The 19,755-nt window shown below is 47.0% G+C and overlaps 1 pseudogene; it reads left to right on the top strand.

Moving 5' to 3' along the window:
• LOC143668410 (D-2-hydroxyglutarate dehydrogenase, mitochondrial-like) overlaps window positions 1–12,032 on the top strand; it is a 34,576-nt pseudogene extending 22,544 nt beyond the window's left edge.
• The last annotated feature ends 7,723 nt before the right edge of the window (window positions 12,033–19,755 follow it).

Below are 19,755 nucleotides of genomic sequence, written 5' to 3'. Positions count from 1 at the left end.
CATTGTGGTTTTGATTTGCATTTCTCTAATGGCCAGGGACATTGAGCATCTCTTCATGTGCCTTTTGGCCATTTGTATTTCCTCTTCTGATAGGTGTCTGTTCAAGTCTTTTTCCCATTTTGTAATTGGGTTGGCTGTCTTTTTGTTGTTGACTTGAACAATCTCTTTATAAATTCTGGATACTAGACCTTTATCTGATATGTCATTTCCAAATATTGTCTCCCATTGTGTAGGCTGTCTTTCTACTTTCTTGATGAAGTTCTTTGATGCACAAAAGTGTTTAATTTTGAGGAGCTCCCATTTATTTCTTTCCTTCTTCAGTGCTCTTGCTTTAGGTTTAAGGTCCATAACACCACCTCCAGTTGTAAGTTTCATAAGATATCTCCCTACATTTTCCTCTAACTGTTTTATGGTATTAGACCTAATGTTTAGATCTTTGATCCATTTTGAGTTAACTTTTGTATAGGGTGTGAGACACGGGTCTTCTTTCATTCTTTTGCATATGGATATCCAGTTCTCTAGGCACCATTTATTGAAGAGACTGTTCTGTCCCAGGTGAGTTGGCTTGACTGCCTTATCAAAGATCAAATGTCCATAGATGAGAGGGTCTATATCTGAGCACTCTATTCGATTCCATTGGTTGATATATCTATCTTTATGCCAATACCATGCTGTTTTGACCACTGTGGCTTCATAATATGCCTTAAAGTCAGGCAGCGCGAGACCTCCAGCTTCATTTTTTTTCCTCAAGATGTTTTTAGCAATTCGGGGCACCCTGCCCTTCCAGATAAATTTGCTTATTCGTTTTTCTATTTCTGAAAAATAAGTTGTTGGGATTTTGATTGGTATTGCATTGAATCTGTAAATCAATTTAGGTAGGATTGACATCTTACCTATATCTAGTCTTCCAATCCATGAACACGGTATGCCCTTCCATCTATTTAGGTCTTCTGTGATTTCTTTTAACAGTTTTTTGTAGTTTTCTTTATATAGGTTTTTTTGTCTCTTTGGTTAAATTTATTCCTAGGTATTTTATTCTTTTAGTTGCGATTGTAAATGGGATTCGTTTCTTGATTTCCCCCTCAGCTTGTTCATTACTAGTGTATAGAAATGCTACAGATTTTTGAATGTTGATCTTGTAACCTGCTACTTTGCTGTACTCATTTATTAGCTCTAGTAGTTTTGTTGTGGATTTTTCTGGGTTTTTGACGTATAGTATCATATCATCTGCAAACAGTGATAGTTTTACTTCTTCCTTTCCAATTTTGATGCCTTGTATTTCTTTTTCTTGTCTAATTGCTCTGGCTAGAACCCCCAACACAATGTTGAATAATAGTGGTGATAGTGGACATCCTTGTCTTGTTCCTGATCTTAGGGGGAAAGTTTTCAATTTTTCTCCATTGAGGATGATATTAGCTGTGGGTTTTTCATATATTCCCTCTATCATTTTAAGGAAGTTCCCTTGTATTCCTATCTTTTGAAGTGTTTTCAAGAGGAAAGGATGTTGAATCTTGTCAAATGCTTTCTCTGCAACAATTGAGATGATCATGTGATTTTTCTGCTTTGATTTGTTGATATGGTGTATTACATTAATTGATTTTCTTATGTTGAAACATCCTTGCATACCTGGGATGAATCCTACTTGGTCATGATGTATAATTCTTTTAATGTGTTGTTGGTTACGATTTGCTAGAATTTTATTGAGGATTTTTGCATCTATATTCATTAGAGAGATTGGTCTATAGTTTTCTTTTTTTGTAATATCTTTGCCTGGTTTGGTATAAGGGTGATGTTGGCTTCATAGAATGAATTAGGTAGTTTTTCCTGCACTTCAATTTTTTTGAAGAGTTTGAGGAGAGTTAGTACTAATTCTTTCTGGAATGTTTGGTAGAATTCACATGTGAAGCCGTCTGGTCCTGGACTTTTCTTTTTAGGCAGCTTTTGAATGACTAATTCAATTTCTTTAGTTGTGATTGGTTTGTTGAGGTCATCTATTTCTTCTTGAGTCAAAGTTGGTTATGTCTTTCCAGGAACCCGTCCATTTCATCTAAATTGTTGTATTTATTAGCATAAAGTTGTTCATAGTATCCTGTCATTACTTCCTTTATTTCTGTGAGGTCAGTAGTTATGTCTCCTCTTCCATTTCTGATCTTATTTATTTGCATCCTCTCTCTTCTTCTTTTTGTCAATCTTGATAAAGGCCCATCAATCTTATTGATTTTCTCATAGAACCAACTTCTGGTCTTATTGATTTTCTCTATTGTTTTCATGTTTTCAATTTCATTTATTTCTGCTCTGATCTTTGTTATTTCTTTCCTTTTGCTTGCTTTGGGCTCAGTTTGCTGTTCTTTCTCCAGTTCTTCCAAGTGGACAGTTAATTCCTGCATTTTTGCTTTTTCTTCTTTTCTGATATAGGCATTCAGGGCAATAAATTTCCCTCTTAGCACTGCCTTTGCTGCATCCCATAAGTTTTGATATGTTGTGTTTTCATTTTCATTCACCTTGAGGTATTTACTAATTTCTCTTGCAATTTCTTCTTTGACCTATTCGTTGTTTAAGAGTGTGTTGTTGAGCCTCCACGTATTTGTGAATTTTCTGTTACTCCGCCTATTATTGATTTCCAACTTCATTCCTTTAATCCGAGAAAGTGTTGTGTATGATTTCAATCTTTTTAAATTTGTTAAGACTTGTTTTGTGACCCAGCATATGGTCTATCTTTGAGAATGATCCATGAGCACTTGAGAAAAAGGTGTATCCTGCTATTGTGGGATGTAATGTCCTATAAATGTCTGTTAAGTCTAGCTCCTTTATAGTAATATTCAGATTCTCTATTTCTTTATTGATCCTCTGTCTAGATGTTCTGTCCATTGATGAGAGTGGCGAATTGAATTCTCCAACTATTATGGTAGATGTGTCTATTTCCCTTTTCAGTGATTGCGTGTGTTTCTCATGTATTTCGGGGCATTTTGATTCGGTGCATAGATATTTATGATTGTTATGTCTTCTTGTTTAATTGTTCCTTTTATTAGTAGATAGTGTCCTTCTTTGTCTCTTTTAACTGTTTTACATTTGAAGTCTAATTTGTTGGATATTAGTATAGCTACTCCTGCTCTTTTCTGGTTGTTATTTGCATGAAATATCTTTTCCCAACCTTTCACTTTCAACCTATGTTTATCTTAGGGTCTAAGATGTGTTTCCTGTAGACAGCATATAGAAGGATCCTGTTTTTTAATCCATTCTGCCTGTCTATGTCTTTTGATTGGGGAATTCAGTCCATTAGCATTTAGTGTTATTACTGTTTGGATAATATTTTCCTCTAACATTTTGCCTTTTGTATTATATATATCATATCTGACTTTCCTTCTTTCTACACTCTTCTCCATACCTCTCTCTTCTGTCTTTTCATTTCTGACTCTAGTGCTCCCTTTAGTATTTCTTGCAGAACTGGTCTCTTGGTCACAAATTCTCTCAGTGACTTTTTGTCTGAGAATGTTTTAATTTCTCCCTCATTTTTGAAGGACAATTTTGCTGGATATAGGAGTCTTGGTTGGCAGTTTTTCTCTTTTAGTAATTTAAATATATCATCCCACTGTCTTCTAGCCTCCATGGTTTCTGCTGAGAAATCTACACATAGTCTTATTGGGTTTCCCTTGTATGTGATGGATTGTTTTTCTCTTGCTGCTTTCAAGATCCTCTCTTTCTCTTTGACCTCTGACATTCTAACTAGTAAGTGTCTTGGAGAATGCCTATTTGGGTCTAATCTCTTTGGGGTGCACTGCACTTCTTGGATCTGTAATTTTAGGTCTTTCATAAGAGTTGGGAAATTTTCAGTGATAATTTTTTCCATTAGTTTTTCTCCTCCTTTTCCCTTCTCTTCTCCTTCTGGGACACTCACAACACGTATATTTGTGCGCTTCATATTGTCCTTGGGTTCCCTGATACCCTGTTCAAATTTTTCCATTCTTTTCCCGATAGTTTCTGTTTGTTTTTGGAATTCAGATGTTCCATCCTCCAAATCACTAATTCTATCTTCTGTCTCTTTGAATCTATCATTGTAGGTATCCATTGTTTTTTCCATCTTTTCTACTTTGTCCTTCACTTCCATAAGTTCTGTGATTTGTTTCTTCAGTTTTTCTATTTCTTCTTTATGTTCAGCCCATGTCTTCTTCATGTCCTCCCTCAATTTATCGATTTCGTTTTTGAAGAGGTTTTCCATTTCTGTTCGTATATTCAGCATTAGTTGTCTCAGCTCCTGTATCTCATTTGAACTATTGGTTTGTTCCTTTGACTGGGCCATATTTTCAATTTTTTTAGTGTGATCCATCATCTTCTGCTGGCATCTGTGCATTTAGACAGATTTCCCTGGGTGTTGGATCCAAAAGTTTGGAAGATTTTTCTGTGAAATCTCTGGGTTCTGTTTTTCTTATCCTGCCCAGTAGGTGGCGCTCTTGGCACACTTTTGTCTGCGGGTCCCACCAGTAGAAGGTGCTATGGGTCCTTTAACTTTGGAAAACTCTCGCTGTCCGTGAAGTTTGCTAGCTGAAGCGGCTTGGAAGAGTGCCAGCCGGCCCGGGGTCCGAACGCGGGGAGGGTCACTGGCCGCCACAGCCCAGGAAAGTGCCCGTCCGAATTTCCTAGTCGGCCCGGGGCGCCAAGCGTGGCGGGAGGGCGCCAGCTGCCGTGGCCTGGGAAAGTGCACCTTTCCCAGCCAGACCGGGGAGTCACGTGTTTGGAAGGAACCCCCCCGGTCACCGTTCTCCATGGCCTGCGGATTTCCAATCCAATTCTCTCAGTTGGTCTGGGGGGCCGCGCGTGGTGGGGGCGCCAGCCACCGTGGCTTGAAGGGACCGCCTGCCCAATTCTGCCAGCTGGCCCAGGAAGAAGGGGAGGGACTCCAGCCGCTTGCCGCCCCACCCGGGGAAGCCCACGCCCCTTGGCGATCTCACCGGAGCGGCTTCTCCCAGCCAGTCAGCCATTCCAGGATGGGGTACGCTGTCTTTTTTATCTCTGTCATGGCTCCGGGAGCTGTTCTGTATCGTTTATACTCCCCTAGTAGCTGTTCTGGAGGAGGAAAGGTGAGGATGGCAAGGCTGTTGAGGACGGTGGCGGAGGAGCCGGTGAAGGCGGAAGAGGGCATGGTGGTGGTTGGAGAGCCGCTGGAGTAGGAGGAGAAAGGGAAGGATAAGATGGCGGATCTTGTTTTATTTCTTTTAACACCTGTTTTGTTTGGTATCATAGCATGATGCTAGCTTTCTTTTATTTGTCTGATAGATCAGTTTTCCTCCTATTACTTTCGATCTTTCTCCTGATGATTTAGATGTGCCTCTTGTAAACAGCATGTAGCAGGTTTCGTTTTTCATTCAATTTGGAAGTGATTGTTTGTAACTGGTACATTTAGTTTTTTTTATAATCACTACAGTTTATTAGTTACTCAGATGTATTTATTTCATCCTGCCTTGAACCCTCAACTTGTCTCTCACTCCTTCTCCATGTGTTTTGCTCTGATTTGTTACCTTGTTTTGGTTGGTATTTTTTCTCATTTCATTTCTAGCCCTTTACTAATTAGGAAATTGTCCACTCTGTGTCTCTTCTTTTAGTGGCATACTCTAGAAGTATGCCATGCATTTTTTAAATGCAATTTTATTCAGCTATATATTCACATACCATAGAATCATCCAAATTTTACAGTCAACGGCTCACAGCGTCATCATATAGCTGTATATTCATCATCACAATTTGTGAACATTTTCATTACTCCAAAAAAAAGCAAAAATAAGAATAAAAATAAAAAGAACACCCAAAACATCCTATACCTCCATTGCACATGTTATTCATTTATTGTCTTTTTTTTTTCCTTAAAGGGAGTCTCAGTCAGAAGGTTTTTTTTTTAGTCATAAGGTTTTTACAGTCCCACAGCCACACCTTGAAAGCTCAATAGTTATTCAGTCATCTCCAAGGATCAAGGCTATTGGATTACAGTTCAACAGTTTCAGGTATTTTCCTCTAGATTCTCCAATACACCAAAAATGGAAAAGGAATATCTAGATACTGCATAAGAACAACCTCCAGAATGGCCTCTCAACTCTAATTGAAATCTCTCAGCCACTGAGATATTATTTTGTTTCATTTCTCTTCCCTCTGTTAGTCCAGAAGTCTTTCTCACTCCTGTCCAGGGGCCAGGCTTATCCCTGGGAGTCAGGTCCCATGTGGAGGGACATGCCCTACATTGTTAACTTACTGTGTTTAAAGTTAATCAGTATCTTTATCCTCTCAAACAAAAGGAGGAACAGGATCCTTTAACTCTGATTGTCGATATCACCTTCTGGTTTATTTAGTTAGGCCCTGAGTAAACTGACCCATGGCTCCCAGGTGTGAATAGTTTATCCTGGAATGTCTGCTCTCCACCCATCAGTCCAGAACCTTCTTTCATGTGCGTTTCACTTTGAAGTTGGTTAGAGAAGATCTAATTATTGATGTGCAGATGGGTCACACGCCTAGTCACAGACTGTGTAAGAAAATGGCAGGGCTTTGCACTTGGTGTGGGTTAGCTCTGGGCTGACCCAAGACCCTTCATTAATAAACATTAGGAGCTGTCTTTAGTGATCATAAGACTGTAAAGGTGAAATACCTGACAATGGGGTACAAATGGGGGCCAGTCACACTGTTTGTACAATGACAACAGCACTAAATAAAGGCTGTATAGCTGCTATACAGTCCTTATCAGAGATCAAGCAGCTGGAGATTTCAGGTATTTCCTTCTATGTACTCCAATATGGAGGAAAGTAAAAAGGAATTTCTACAGAATGATTCAGTCATCAAAGGCATCCCCTAAATCCTAACTTCTCGCTTATAGAGGTCACACTTAAAAGGCGCTGGTTGAAAAGGTGTTTTCTCCAGAGGCACAACCCAGTCTTCCTGTACTTGAGAAAACTAGATGGCACTTCAGCACTATGCAGGGGCCCTTCAGAAGCAACAATAAAAAATGCAAAATTTGAAAAATGTTAGATATTAGATGAAAAGGACACTTGTGGACAGTCTGAGAGCCAAAACAGGAAGGCAGTGCATCCCTGTGCTTGCCCTCCTTGACCTCTGCTGGGAACGTGCCCATTGGCAGATGCGAATGTTCCACTGCTCTGTACATGTCTGCAGAAAACTGCAGAAGTCCTGCAGATACTGATTTTGGGGCTACAGATAAATTCTAGCAAGTAGGCAAATTCACCAGTACCAAGCCCCTGAAGAATGAGCAGGACTGTTTGCTTTAGTCCCATCAGTTCCTGTGGCTGCACACAATACCGTCACCATCTTTACCCAGTCGGCCATGTGTTCCCACCAGGCCACCCCTGCTCCTTTTCCTTCCTGTGCCCCCGACACTCCACTGGAATCCCAACCCCCGCCTGAAGCTCTGCTCTTAGAACATCCTCTGCAAGGGTAAACAGGTGACAATGTCCCAGAGTTGATTTGTCCAGAAATATCTTTACTCTGTTCTTTTTTAACTTTTAAAAACTTTAAAAATTGTATAATATAACATATATACAAAGCAAAGAAAGAAGAAAGCAATAGTTTTCAAAGCACTCTTCAACCAGGAGTTACGGGAGAGATCCCAGAGTTTGTCGTGGGCTACCATTCAATCCTCTCGGTTTTTTCCTTTTAGCTGCTCCAGAACATTGGAGGCTAGACAGAATGTGCATTTTTATCATCACTTTTTTCTTTTTTTGTGAAAAATAACATGTATGCAGGGTTGTCAATAATAAGGGGTAGGGAGATGGAACTATCTGATGTTCTGGAGAAACTGGGCCCTCTAGGTTTTAGGACTTATCTTGTCCAGGGACCCATCTGGAGGTTGTAGGTTTCTGGAAAGTTACTCTAGTGCATGGAACCTTTGTAGAATCGTATATATTGCCCTAGGTGTTCTTTAGGATTGGCTGGAGTGGTCCTGGTTGGGGTTTGGCAGGTTATGATACATAGCAATGTCTACCTGAAGCTTGCATAAGAGCAACCTCCAGAGTAGCCTCTTGACTCTATTGGAATTTTCTGTCACAAATACCTTATTTGTTATGATTCTTTCTCCCCTTTTGGTCAGGATGGCATTGTTGATCCCACAATGCCAGGGCCATACTCATCCCTGGGAGTCATCTCCCATGTCGCCATGGAGACTTTCACCCCTGAATGTCATGTCCCACGTAGGGGGGCGGGCAATGATTTCACTTGCAGAGTTGAGCTTAGAGAGAGTGAGGTCACATCTGAGCAACAAGAGAGGTCCTCTGGAGATGACTCTTAGGCACACCTATGGTAGGTTAAGCTTTTCTGCTACTTACGTAAGCTTCGCAAGAGCAAGCCTCAAGATCAAGGGCTTGGCCTATTGATTTGGATGTCCCTAGTGTTTGACACAGTATCAGGGCTTTCCCCAGTGGTAAAGTTTAACAGTTTTTTCTCCCATCCCTCAAGGAACTTAGCCAATATTTTTTGATTATCTGCTTAATATATTCTGGGATATATCCAGGCTATACAGGAGTAAAAGTCCTCATTTTTATTCTGTGCTCCCTGTTTTTCAGTTGTTTAAATGAGCTATCCAGAAAGGTTAAGTTAGATTATGTCCTACAGAAAACTTAGGTTCTGGACAAAATAAACCTTTCTTCTTTTGGTCTCAAAAAGTAGGTGTGGTTCTAAAATATAGACAATGTCTTCCTTACCCCTGTGTTCTGAATTACCTTAATCCTGACCCAATCACCTTCATTCTTATCTCTGAATACCAGGTTATACATATATAAAACAGCCTTTAAAAATCCAGAAATAATTATTACCACTCTGGACAAAATGTGACTGCTACAAGAGCTTACAATTTTCTTTTCTTTTTTTGGGGTGGTGCATGGTCCAGTAATCGAACCCAGATCTCCTGCATGGGAGGTGAGCTGTCTACCACTGAACCCCCTGTACACCTTTTTACTTTGTTCTTAAAATGTGTTTTTCTCCCAATGAATTCCAACCATTCTAGGTCATTCTGCAGTGACAATAATGCCCCCATCTTCTGATGAAGGTCTGCTGCAAAGCCAGCCATTGGTTTAATTGATTTTCTGCTGAAGACAACATGCTTTTTTTGTTTTGTTGCTTTTAAGACTTTTTGTCTTTCTAGTTCTTCAGTTTCACTGTGATTTGTCTAAGTGAGCGTCTGCTTTTCCTGCCTGGGATTTGCTAGGCTTTGGTGTCTTTCACCCGTTATAGAAAATGCTCATTTGTTATCTCTTCATGTATTTCCTCTTCCCCATTTCCTCTCCTCTCTCTTGCTGAGCTTCAGCTCAGCTCTCATCCTCTCCCTGGTCTCTTAATCTCTTGCTCATATTGTCCATATCTCCAATTCTCTCAACTGCATCAGAATAATTTTATTTATTTTCCAGTTCATTAATCTGTTTACTGTTAATCTTACTCCTTGAGTTATATACATTTCAGTGATTATATTCTTCATTTGTTAGATTCATTTGGATATTTATAAACTTTGCTGTGTCATACTTTTATGCTGTTTTATACTTTTATCCTTTATTTCTTTGACCATATTGAACACTTTATATTCTGGAAATCACAATATCTGAAATCTTTGGTGTGTGATTTCACTGGGTTTAGCTCATGGTGGTTTGTTTCCCAGTGTGTATGACTTTTTGACATGGGCTTCTATCTGTGAGGAATATTTGAGGCTGGGGTTGGAAATGGTTCCTCCCGAAGGTATTTGGTTTGCTTCTTCCTCTCCTAGCTGGAAGCCCTTTGGCCTTCTCATTCTTAGCTCAGTGTCTTTGTGACCACTGATGCTGTGTGAGCTGCAGCTGCAAACCTGCGTCTGGGCTTGCTTACGGTTGTGAAGGGGCAGTGGAGATGCTCTCCTTGCACAATCAGTTCTCTTTGCAGTGAGTTCCTTTGCTGGGGGTTGTTTGGGGTTCCCCTTTAGCCTGAGAGTGTAGTAGTTGGGCCCTACTCTTAGTGGGAAAAGGGTCTTGCTCTGCTCTCACAGCTGGGAGACCCTGTGCTTTGGGCAGAAGCCCAAGCTGGCCTGGTTTGGAGGTCCTCCAAAGGAAGGCAGCTCTGTCTCCATGTGCCATCGTTCTTGGCCCCCAAGAGCTCCTGGGGAGCTGCAGCTCACAATGCACTTACAAACCACTTATTATTTTTTAAAATATTTTTACTGCGAAATTTTCACACCCATATATTCCATACATGGTATACAATATCAATACATAGCTGTGTATTCATCACCGTGATCATGTTTTAGAATATTTGTATCATTCTAGAAAAACAAAAATAAAAATAAATCTCATACATACTGTACCCCTTACTCCTCTGACCACTAGTATTTTCATCTATCCAATTTATTCTACCCTTTGTCCCCCCATATTATTTATTTATTTGTTATCCATACTTTTTATTCATCTGTCCATACCTTGGATAAAAGCAGCATCAGACACAAGGCTTAAAACAATGCCACAGTCACATTGTAAAAGTTATATCTTCATATAATCATCTTCAAGAATCAAGGAGAAACTGCTTTTGAGTTTATCCACTGTCCAGAACTGCTTTCCCGGCCCCTTCTTCTGCTGGTCTCGGAGGTCAGTGCCCTCCTCTTTGGGGTGCAGTTCTCTCATGATCCCAGGGCCCACTGCCCACTCCTGGCCCCTTTCATGCTTTTGACCTCTGAGTCTTGGCCCTCCTGGGGCTCAGGTTGGGCCCTCTTCTCTCTCTCTTTTTTTCTAAAATTTACAAATGTGCTACACCAGCCAAGCAATACCCCCTTCCCTGATTTCTGGGCTCGTCTGTGGCTGAGTCTTAAATGTGCACCTCCTGCTGTCCCACTGCCTCCCCTACATGACAAGGGGCATACCCCTGGCCCAGCATCCCCCCCACCTGCCCTTCTCCCTTCCTCCCAGCCTGTCCCCCCTCCTACCCCCTAGCCCTGGGCCTCTCCTGTCTGTCTCCTCCCCAAGCTCAGTCAGTGGTAATGTCTTCGTTTCCTCAAGCCACAGAGCTGGAGCACCCCACTCCCTTCTCCTTACCCCACAGCCAGGCCAGGGGGGATGGCCGGTCCCCAGGCTCCCCCTGCCAGACCCCAGCTGCCCAGCTACTCCAGGCCCCTGTACCTCTGGCTGGTGTAGTGGTCATTAACCTTTGGGAATCCCAAGAAGAGGTAAAGGGGTGGTGGCGCACTGGGGTCCCTATGAAGGCCGGAGCTGGAGAGGACTTTGGACAATCTGTGGAACTGCAGGAAGAGGGGGTCCCAGAATGGGGCGCCTAGTGGGTGGAAGTGCCTGGGGGAGGGGTGGGCCCCCAGTAGCCTCATCTGGGGGGGGATGGTCCAGGTGACTGGGGCTCTGTTAGGAAGGGGTAGGACTGGGGGAGACCTGGGAGAGCGGGGAGGGAGCAAAAGTGACTAGGCACGGAGTTCGGGGTGGGGAGGCAAGGCTGTGGGCACAGGGGTGGGGCCGTCTTGTCAGGGCCCTGCTGGTGTGGGGATGAACCAGGCTGCGGAGGTGAGTGGCTGGCTGGCTGGAGGGGATGAGGCTAGCTGGGCAAGAGGGAACTGGTAGTTCTGAAGGAGGGGAAGGGGTCTTGGAGAAGGGAGGGTGTCTCAGGGAGGGGAGGAGTTTCCGGAGGGGAGGGGAGGGGGTCTTGCAGAAGGGAGGGGTTCCAGGGAACAGAGGGATCCTAGGGATGGGAGGGGCCCTAGGGAAGGGAGGGGATCTAGGGAGGCAAGGGGTCCAGGAGGCAGGAGTCCTGGCTGCCCGCAGCTCCCCAACCGCGCCTCTGCATCCTCGCAGGCGATTGCAACCTGCACCTGAACGTGACGTCAGAGGCCTTAAGCCCCACGCTGCTGGGCGTGGACGGCATGGCAGGGGGAGAGCGTCAGCGCAGAGCACGACCTGGGATTCCAGAAGAAGAACGTCATCGGCTACAGCATGCCGCCCCAGGCTGTGGACCTCATGAGGGCACTCAAAGCCATGCTGGACCCCAAGGGCCTCCCGAACCCCTACAAGACGCTGCCCTCACAGGCCTGATGTGCGCTCCCTGCCACCTTCCCTTCCTCCTCCCCTGTGCCAGGCGGTGCATCCTGGCTCATCACAGAGAGCAGGGCCCTCAGCCTGCACATCCTCCCAGCCTGCACCCCCCTCCTCACCTCACCCCCTTCCTTACCGGCACCATCTTCTGTTCCCCCCTCCCACCTGCTACCCCTTGTAACCTCTATGCCCACTGCTTCTCATTTGCAGGCCTCTCTTTGCCTCTGTGGACCTGTGAGGCCAGTGGGAAACATGGTGGGACTGTAAGAATTTGAGAGTTTTGCCACACAAAGGAAGATTCCAAGAGACATTCTCTCATGCAACACGCAAGGGGTTTATTTTCCACACATGCGTGGGGCTCACTGAACACGCAGGAACAGAGAGCCCCGAGCCTGAGTTTGTAAAAGTTTTTAAGGGGTAAGATGAGGGGGGTGGGGGTCGAGCATGGGTCACAGGTGCTGTTTTGCAAAAAGCAGATAAGAGCAGTGTGCTGGTTTGAAAGGATATATGCCCCCTAAGAAAAGCCATGCTTTGATATAAATCCCGTTTCTTAAAGGTAGAATAATCTCTATTCAATACTGTATGTTTGAAACTGTAATGAGATCATCTCCCTGGTTGATATGATTTAGTTAAGAATGGTTGTTAAACTGGATTAGGTGATGACATGTCTCCACCCATTTGAGTGGTCTTGATTAGTTTCTGAAGTCCTATAAAAGAGGAAATATTTTGGAGATTCAGAGAGATTCAGAGAGAGCAGAACGATGAAGCCATGAGATGCAGAGAGTCCACGAGCCAGCAACCTTTGGAGATGAAGAAGGAAAACGCCTCCCGGGGAGCTTCACGGAAATAGGAAGCCAGGAGAGAAAGCTAGCAGATGACGCCGTATTCGCCATGTGCCCTTCCAGCTGAGAGAGAAGCCCTGACTGTGTTTGCCATGTGCCATCTCACTTGAGAGAGAAACCCTGAACTTCATCGGCCTTCTTGAACCAAGGTATCTTTCCCTGGATGCCTTTGATTGGACATTACTATAGACTTGTTGTAATTGGGACATTTTCTTGGCCTTAGAACTGTAAACTAGCAACTCGTAAAATCACCCCTTTTAAAAGCCATTCCGTTTCTGGTATATTGCATTCCAGCAGCTAGCAAACTAAAACAAGCAGTTTTATAACAAGCACTTTTAACAGTTTTACAGCAAGCATTTCTTGAGCACGAGTCATGGGAGTGGCTATTGCAGATAGCCGCAGTTTTATAACAAGTAATTTAGGGGCAAGGAGTTATGGGGGTGGAACAGAAACAGATAACCGCCCTGGAAAAGTCTCAGATTGTTTATCTTCAGCCTGATGGGGCCCATAATTCTTTTCTTTACAATTCTTCACTCACACCAAATGCATAGCTGTGAATATAAAATGACACAAATGCTTTTGCTGGATATTTCAGAAGCTAAAATATATGTAAATAGCTAAATTAAGCCGGAAAAATTAGCTACTGTTAAGCTTTATAAAATCCCTTTTTACAGGACAGTGGCCAGGCATTTGCCCCTGTATGTTGGGCAGGACTGAATGGCCCAGCTTCCCTGGGCAGGAGTCATGCCGCTGTGCCATCTGGTCTGTGGTGAGCAGAGCAGACTCTCAGGCAGCTGCCCTGGCTCTGGCCACCTTCCTCCTTGGCCCCATTCTCTGCTCTTTGCTCTTTGGCCTCCCCTGGGCCAGCCAGCAGGTTTGCCTGCTTAGATGGCCTGGGTTCCCTGTGCCTGGCCATGCCCTGCTGGCCACTGGGGTGGCCTTGCTGTCCCTTGTAGAGCCTGCATCTGGCCAGACTTGAGCCTGGCTGCATAAGCTTTTCCCGAATTCATCCTAGAGGGTGACTTGGTTAAGGGTTATGATGACTGGGGAGGGGCTTTACAACTATGAAGGGACAGATGGTGATCAGTAGTGGTTTTATGACTAAGGCAAGTTAATTTGGAGAATTAAAATTATGCTTGAAAAACAGTGCTTCAGCATTTGAGGAATTTCCTGCCTGTGCTAGAGTAAGGGTGGGCCCTAAGGAAGGCAAGGTGGTGACCAGATTCCATGGGAGGGCAGACCCCTTTCACCACCCCCCTCCCAGTACAGGCATTGGCATGGGAACCTATATCAGTGTCTCTTATGGCTGCATGGCCAGCGGCCCCCACCTTTGGGGACAGTGCCTGCCCCACTTCCAGGTGCCCGCCTCTGCCCCAGGGCATCTGCTGGACAGTGCTGAGAGCCCCTGGAGCTGCCAAGGGTAGAGAAGGGTATCCTGGGCCTGGAGCAGAAACAGTCCCTTGAGCTCGGGTCATGTCCCTGCGTGTCCAAGTCTGGTGGTGGCTCCCCTTGGGGGGAACCTGGAGGTTGGGCTGGGGACAAGAGATTTTATTTACTATGTATTTTTGTATGGTTTGATTTTTTTTCCTTTTTTGCCAAAGGCATGCATTCTTTTTTTAAATTTTATTTTATTTAAAATTTTTTAATTTTTTAATTGTATGAAATGACATACATACAAAGCAAAGAAAGAAAGAAGCAATAGTTTTCAATGTACTCTTCAACAACTAGTTGCAGGGCAGGTCCCAGAGTTTGTCATGGGATACCATACCATCATCTCAGATTTTTTCCTTGAAGTGAGTCCATCTGTCTGAGGTGAGTGGCTTGGAGAAGGACCCGAGCCCCTTGCCCTGGCTGCCTCAGCTCACCGGCCTGCCCAGGGTCCTTGAGCCCTGGCTGAGGATGGGCCACATTGGGGCAGATGTGGGTGTCCTCTTGGAGCCAGGGTCAGGGGTCTACTTCTAGTCTGTCGTGCCAGTTCAGCAGGGGGCAGTAGCAGGACCTGAGACTGTCTCTCTGGACTGGATGGCCCATCCCCACTACCTACCCCACCACCCCAGCACCACCTGTCCAGACCCCCGCTCTCTGCTGGGATTTAAAACAGTGACCTACACTTCTCAGAGGCCACAACTGCCCTCACAGGTGGCACCCTGCCTGCTCTGGGCCACCGTGGGTGCTCCTGGGGTTGGCTCTGTCCCCTGTGGCCTGGCTACCATCCCACCAGCCTTGGCTGTGCACCTGTGGGAGCCAAGGGGACCATGTGTGGAACTGCCCCCTGGGAGGCCCGAGACCCAGAAGTGTCCTCTGTGCTCCCACATGCACCTGTCCCTCCCGACACAGGTCTGTCCAGCCTGGTGCCTGAAAAATCTGCAGTCAGCAGAGGGTGACCATCTCAGCCTCAACTCACAGGCCATTTTCCCCAGACAGTGGCCTGCAATCCTTGATGGGAGGCAAGGCTGGTGCATTGCTCCAAAGAGGTGCTGCCTGCTGAGTGCAGCTCAGGGTGGGTTTCAAGCTTCTCCTGTTCTGTCCACTCAGCTCTAGATGGGGGTCTGTGTGGCTTCAGGCTTGGGGACCTGCCCCTTCCCTCTACTCCACTTGTCAGGAGAGAATGGCCATGAAGTCAGGTCCAAGGGTCAGGGTCAAGAGCAAGGGCTAGGGTGGACACTCACCCAGCAGGGTGGGAGGACACCAGTGTCCTGTGAGGGTGGAGGGCTTCATCTTCCACCCCACCACTGCCCACAGTTCCCACCATGTCCATATCACCTGCCTTAGAGGACTTGGATTCTGGATTGAAAGGAGGGAGGAAAAGGTGCACTCCGTTTCCCACTGACAGGGGGCCGAGGAGATGGTAGGGCTGGGGGTGTCAAGAGGTGGACACACGTTGGCTGTGTCCCACTGGTGCCCACCTGGTAGGCTGGTGTGTCCCACTGGTGCCCACCTGGTAGGCTGGTGTGTCCCGCTGGTGTCCACCTGGTAGGCTGGTGTGTCCCACTGGTGCCCACCTGGTAGGCTGGTGTGATGCTGCTGCCTACAGGTGACCCTGATGGTCCCCAGTGGCCCCTCATGCTCCCCAATGGCCCCCGATTGCCCCAATGGTCCTCAGTGACCTTCTGTTTGTCCCAAATGGCCCCTGATTGCCCTGATGGTCCTCAGTGGTCCCCAGAGGCCACCAGGTCATTTGTTCCTGGGATTCACAGTGGCCAAAGTGGAGAGCACAGAGAACCTTCTCTCCTGAAAGCCATAGGGCATTTACAAAACCAGCAGCTACCTCCGAGCAAACGTGGTGAAAGCCAGAGGCTCACAGCCACATTCCCTGATCATACAGGCATTGAAACAAAATATGAACCACAGAAAGGGAAAGGAAACCTAACCTGCCCTAGCCTGACGGGCCCCTGCTCCCTACACACCAGGGACTCTGTCTGACCAGTCTTGGTGAGGGTAAGGGAGGACTTTGTGTAGGGATTAAGGAAAAGCTTATGATTTTCACCTTAAGGCCTCTAAGAGGTTGTAATGTAAGAAGGTGTTATGTAAAGAGGGTGTTGAAGGGAGTGCAGTGGTGGGGGCTGCAGTCCCTGGGAGGAGCTCAGCCAGGGCCTAAGTTGCTGTGGAGGGTGGGGCTGGGGTGTGACGTGTACTGGACAGTGGGATCAGCCCAGGGAACAGCAGCCATTGGGGGCAGTGGGGAGGGGCAAGAGACAAGGAAGCCACCATCTTCTGGACCCTTGGATGAGCTGGGGGGCACGGCGACCTCGGGGAGAGCAGGAAGGGCAGACTCCAGGGTCTGAGCACTGTGGGCCCCATGGCAGGGAGGAAGAGCCCGGGGTATGCGATGTGGAGGCAGCTGGAGAACTCAGCTTCTCCACCATGTGGGCGAGACCAGGGGCTCCACTCAAGTGCTGGCAGGAGGGGCAGGGCCTGGGGCTCTTGGGTGGGTACGGGGGACAGGAAGGTGGGTGCCTCATGAGTGTCTTGTTAGGAAAGGGTTGAGGCTCCCTGCAGGGCCATACAGGAAGGGTGGGGGCAGAAGAGCTGGGGGAGGTCGAGGTGTCTCAAGCCGGTGTTCCCCTGGGGTCTCTAGGGAGGTAGCTGTGGACAGAGGGGTACTCCAAGGGGCTTGTGTGGGGTGCACGAGCCCCCAGCAGTGTCCCCATCCAGGGAGAGGGCAGCGGGCTGGGCTGGCAGGACTCAGGCTGGACGCCCCCATACACATTAAAGAGGTTAAGGCGAAAGTGCCCAGGTGAGGGACATGCACTGAGTGGACTGGCTTGTTTTATAGGAAAGTTTTGTTGGTAACAGATTCCCAAGGTAACTTTTGGATACTAGGTGTCTTTGTTCAAGGAGGAGATAGCTAGCAGAATTCTTGGTTTGTTGTCACATTCCTGAAGTTTGTCTTTGAGCAAATGGTTAGCAATCTTTATGACTCTATGCTTCCCATCACTCACTCATAATTTGTTTTGGAGCATTGATTTTATAAGCTTTTATGATTTGGAAAGGTTCCAATGGTTTGGGGAGTTTTGGGGGTTTTAGGGAAGTTTTTGCCCCTGGAAGTTTGCAGACAGTTTGCAGCTCTGTACTAGTTCCTATGGAGCTAGATAAGAAACAAGGGACTTCTAATTGTCTGTTAACTCTTTCAGAGCTGAATAGGAAACCAGTAACTTGCATTTGCCTGGTTTTATCCTGCTTCACACCAAGTGACTGGCCCTTGCTGGCAGTCTGGAACTCTCAGCAGTGACTACCTGGGCGTCTCCTGGCTGCGCTTGACCAAGAGGCCCAGGTGTTGTCTCTGCCTCCAGGTGGCTTTGAGGACTTCCACAAGGAGGTCTCTGCCCTTGAGGGACAGGCTGGACTGGATGGAGCCACCCAGAGCTGAAGGAGCTGTGCTGGGCCTGGCCCTGCCTGGTTAGGGGCCCTCCCTTCGGCCCCCTAGCAACTCCCTCCTTTTTCCCTTAGGGTTCTGGGCTCTGGCCCCCCATGGGTAGTGCTGGTAAGAGCCCCCGCCTGCCTGCTGCAGGATTCCAGGGATGGGGGCGTGACAGCTGGCCACCGAGGAGGCTATGGGGCCCTCAGACCTCAGGGAACTGGCAGCAGATGGAGTCACGGCCCTGCCAAAGTTGGAGCCACACACAGAGAAGCCTGCCCCCTGCGGCCCCCTCACCTGCTGCACAGGTGAGGAAGGCCCGGGAAGTCACCTCATTCACCTCGTGTCTTGAGCTGTGCAGTTCCCAAAAACATCCCCAGGAGGGACCAAGGGCCCAGGGGACAGTCAGTAGGAGATGGCAGCAGCATTGAAGATGGGTGTGTAGGGGGCTTGTTCACCCCTTCCTCAGCAGGGCCTGGGAGGGAAAGGGGCTTGTGGGGGCAGCCCCAGCCTGGGGTCTGCTTAGGGTGAAATTTATAGGCACGTCCCGCCTGGACATGTGCTGGCCATGGCTGGTCAGAGGGTGGCAGCTGCCTCCGTTGGAGGTGGGTCTGATGTCAGCTGAGCTACCTCTTCCCTTGTGCCCAGGAGCCCTGGGCTGTGGCTCTGCCAGCCTTGTGCCCACAGATAGGGAGCTGCTGGCCTCAGGGTGGTGGCAGTAAACTGTGAAGATTGCTATCTGCTTTATGTAGAACAGTCTGGGAGGAAGAGAATATTTACCCCAAATAGTTACCTTAAGTATGAAGGAAAAGAGCACTGAAAGATAAGCACTCTGTTTCCCCAGGAAATGCATGCATGCCTTTTGTCACCCTGCAGTATATAAGCAGGATCTTGTTAAGAATATAGTTGTCTGTTTGTCAAAGTTAAGCTTCAGACCCCCTGGACCCGTCTGTGTCTTTCTCTCTTTCTCTCTCTCTGTCTTTCTTTCTCTCTGTCTCTCTCTCTCTCTTTCTTTCTTTCTTTCTTTTTCTTGTCATTCTTTAATATCTTTTGAGCTCCGTTTCATAGGAAGCAACACCCAGACCTGGGGGTTGAAGCTCAGAAGCCTGGCACCCACTCTTTGTCTTTCCTGCTTTCCCGAGGCACCCCTGCCCCCGATATTGCCCCTAGGCTGGCTTTTCTTTCCTTTCAGGGTGCTCTGTTCCCATACCCAGGAACAGCAGCCCCCACCTGCTAGGGCAAATGGAACCCTAACCCTTAACCGTCTCTCCACACGAAGCAGCAGAGTTGGCTCCTAAGCGCACCAGCAGGTGGCCTAACAAAGCTGCTAAGGCGAGGTCAGCCTCCTGGGACGGGCAGCGCGTTTGTCTTCTGGGCCCGGCTCAGGGGGTTCCATCCAGGGTGTGAGCTTCCATCCCAGGGTGGGCTTCAGCCAGAGGTGGCTGGGCCAGACCCCCAAGCAGGGAGCCAACATGCAGCTGTTCTCATGGGCTGACGTGAAGTCTCCCTTTCACTGAGGGGGTCTTGGAATGGGGAGCAGCAGGTTGCTTAGGAACGAGGAAGTGAGCTGCCGACAACCGGTCGGTTGTATTTAAACTTGGTTTTCTAGGCAAATTGGACACATGGGAAATAGAAATTGGCTTAGTTCTTGGTTTTGGCTTAGTTCTATTTGGAAATAGAAACTAGCTTAGGTTCTTGGTTTTGCTGGTGTGAGTTCAGTATACCTCCAGGCTGGGCCCAGGAGGTTTGATTTATCTGGCCAGAGACACAGTGGCCGCAGGACGGCTCAGCTCAGGCCTGGAGAAGACAGCAGAGTCTTCACACTGCTCTCTCCTGGTCTCCTTGGAGTGGTTGGAGGAGGGTCAGTCCCTTAGCGTCTTCCTTCCTCTACTGGTCCCTCCTCAGGGAGGACATGAGAGCCAGCCCGGGCCCATGGGGAGAGTGGCTGGCTGGGCCTGAGGTGGCCTGCCCCCTCCTAAACTGCCTGTCCCTGCCCCTGGCTACAGGGATCCCTATCCAAGGG

Source organism: Tamandua tetradactyla, chromosome 24 (assembly GCF_023851605.1).
Source record: "Tamandua tetradactyla isolate mTamTet1 chromosome 24, mTamTet1.pri, whole genome shotgun sequence".
In the NCBI taxonomy this organism is placed as follows: domain Eukaryota; kingdom Metazoa; phylum Chordata; class Mammalia; order Pilosa; family Myrmecophagidae; genus Tamandua; species Tamandua tetradactyla.
The sequence above is the reverse complement of the archived record's forward strand: the minus strand, read 5'-3'. Positions and strand labels throughout refer to the sequence as shown.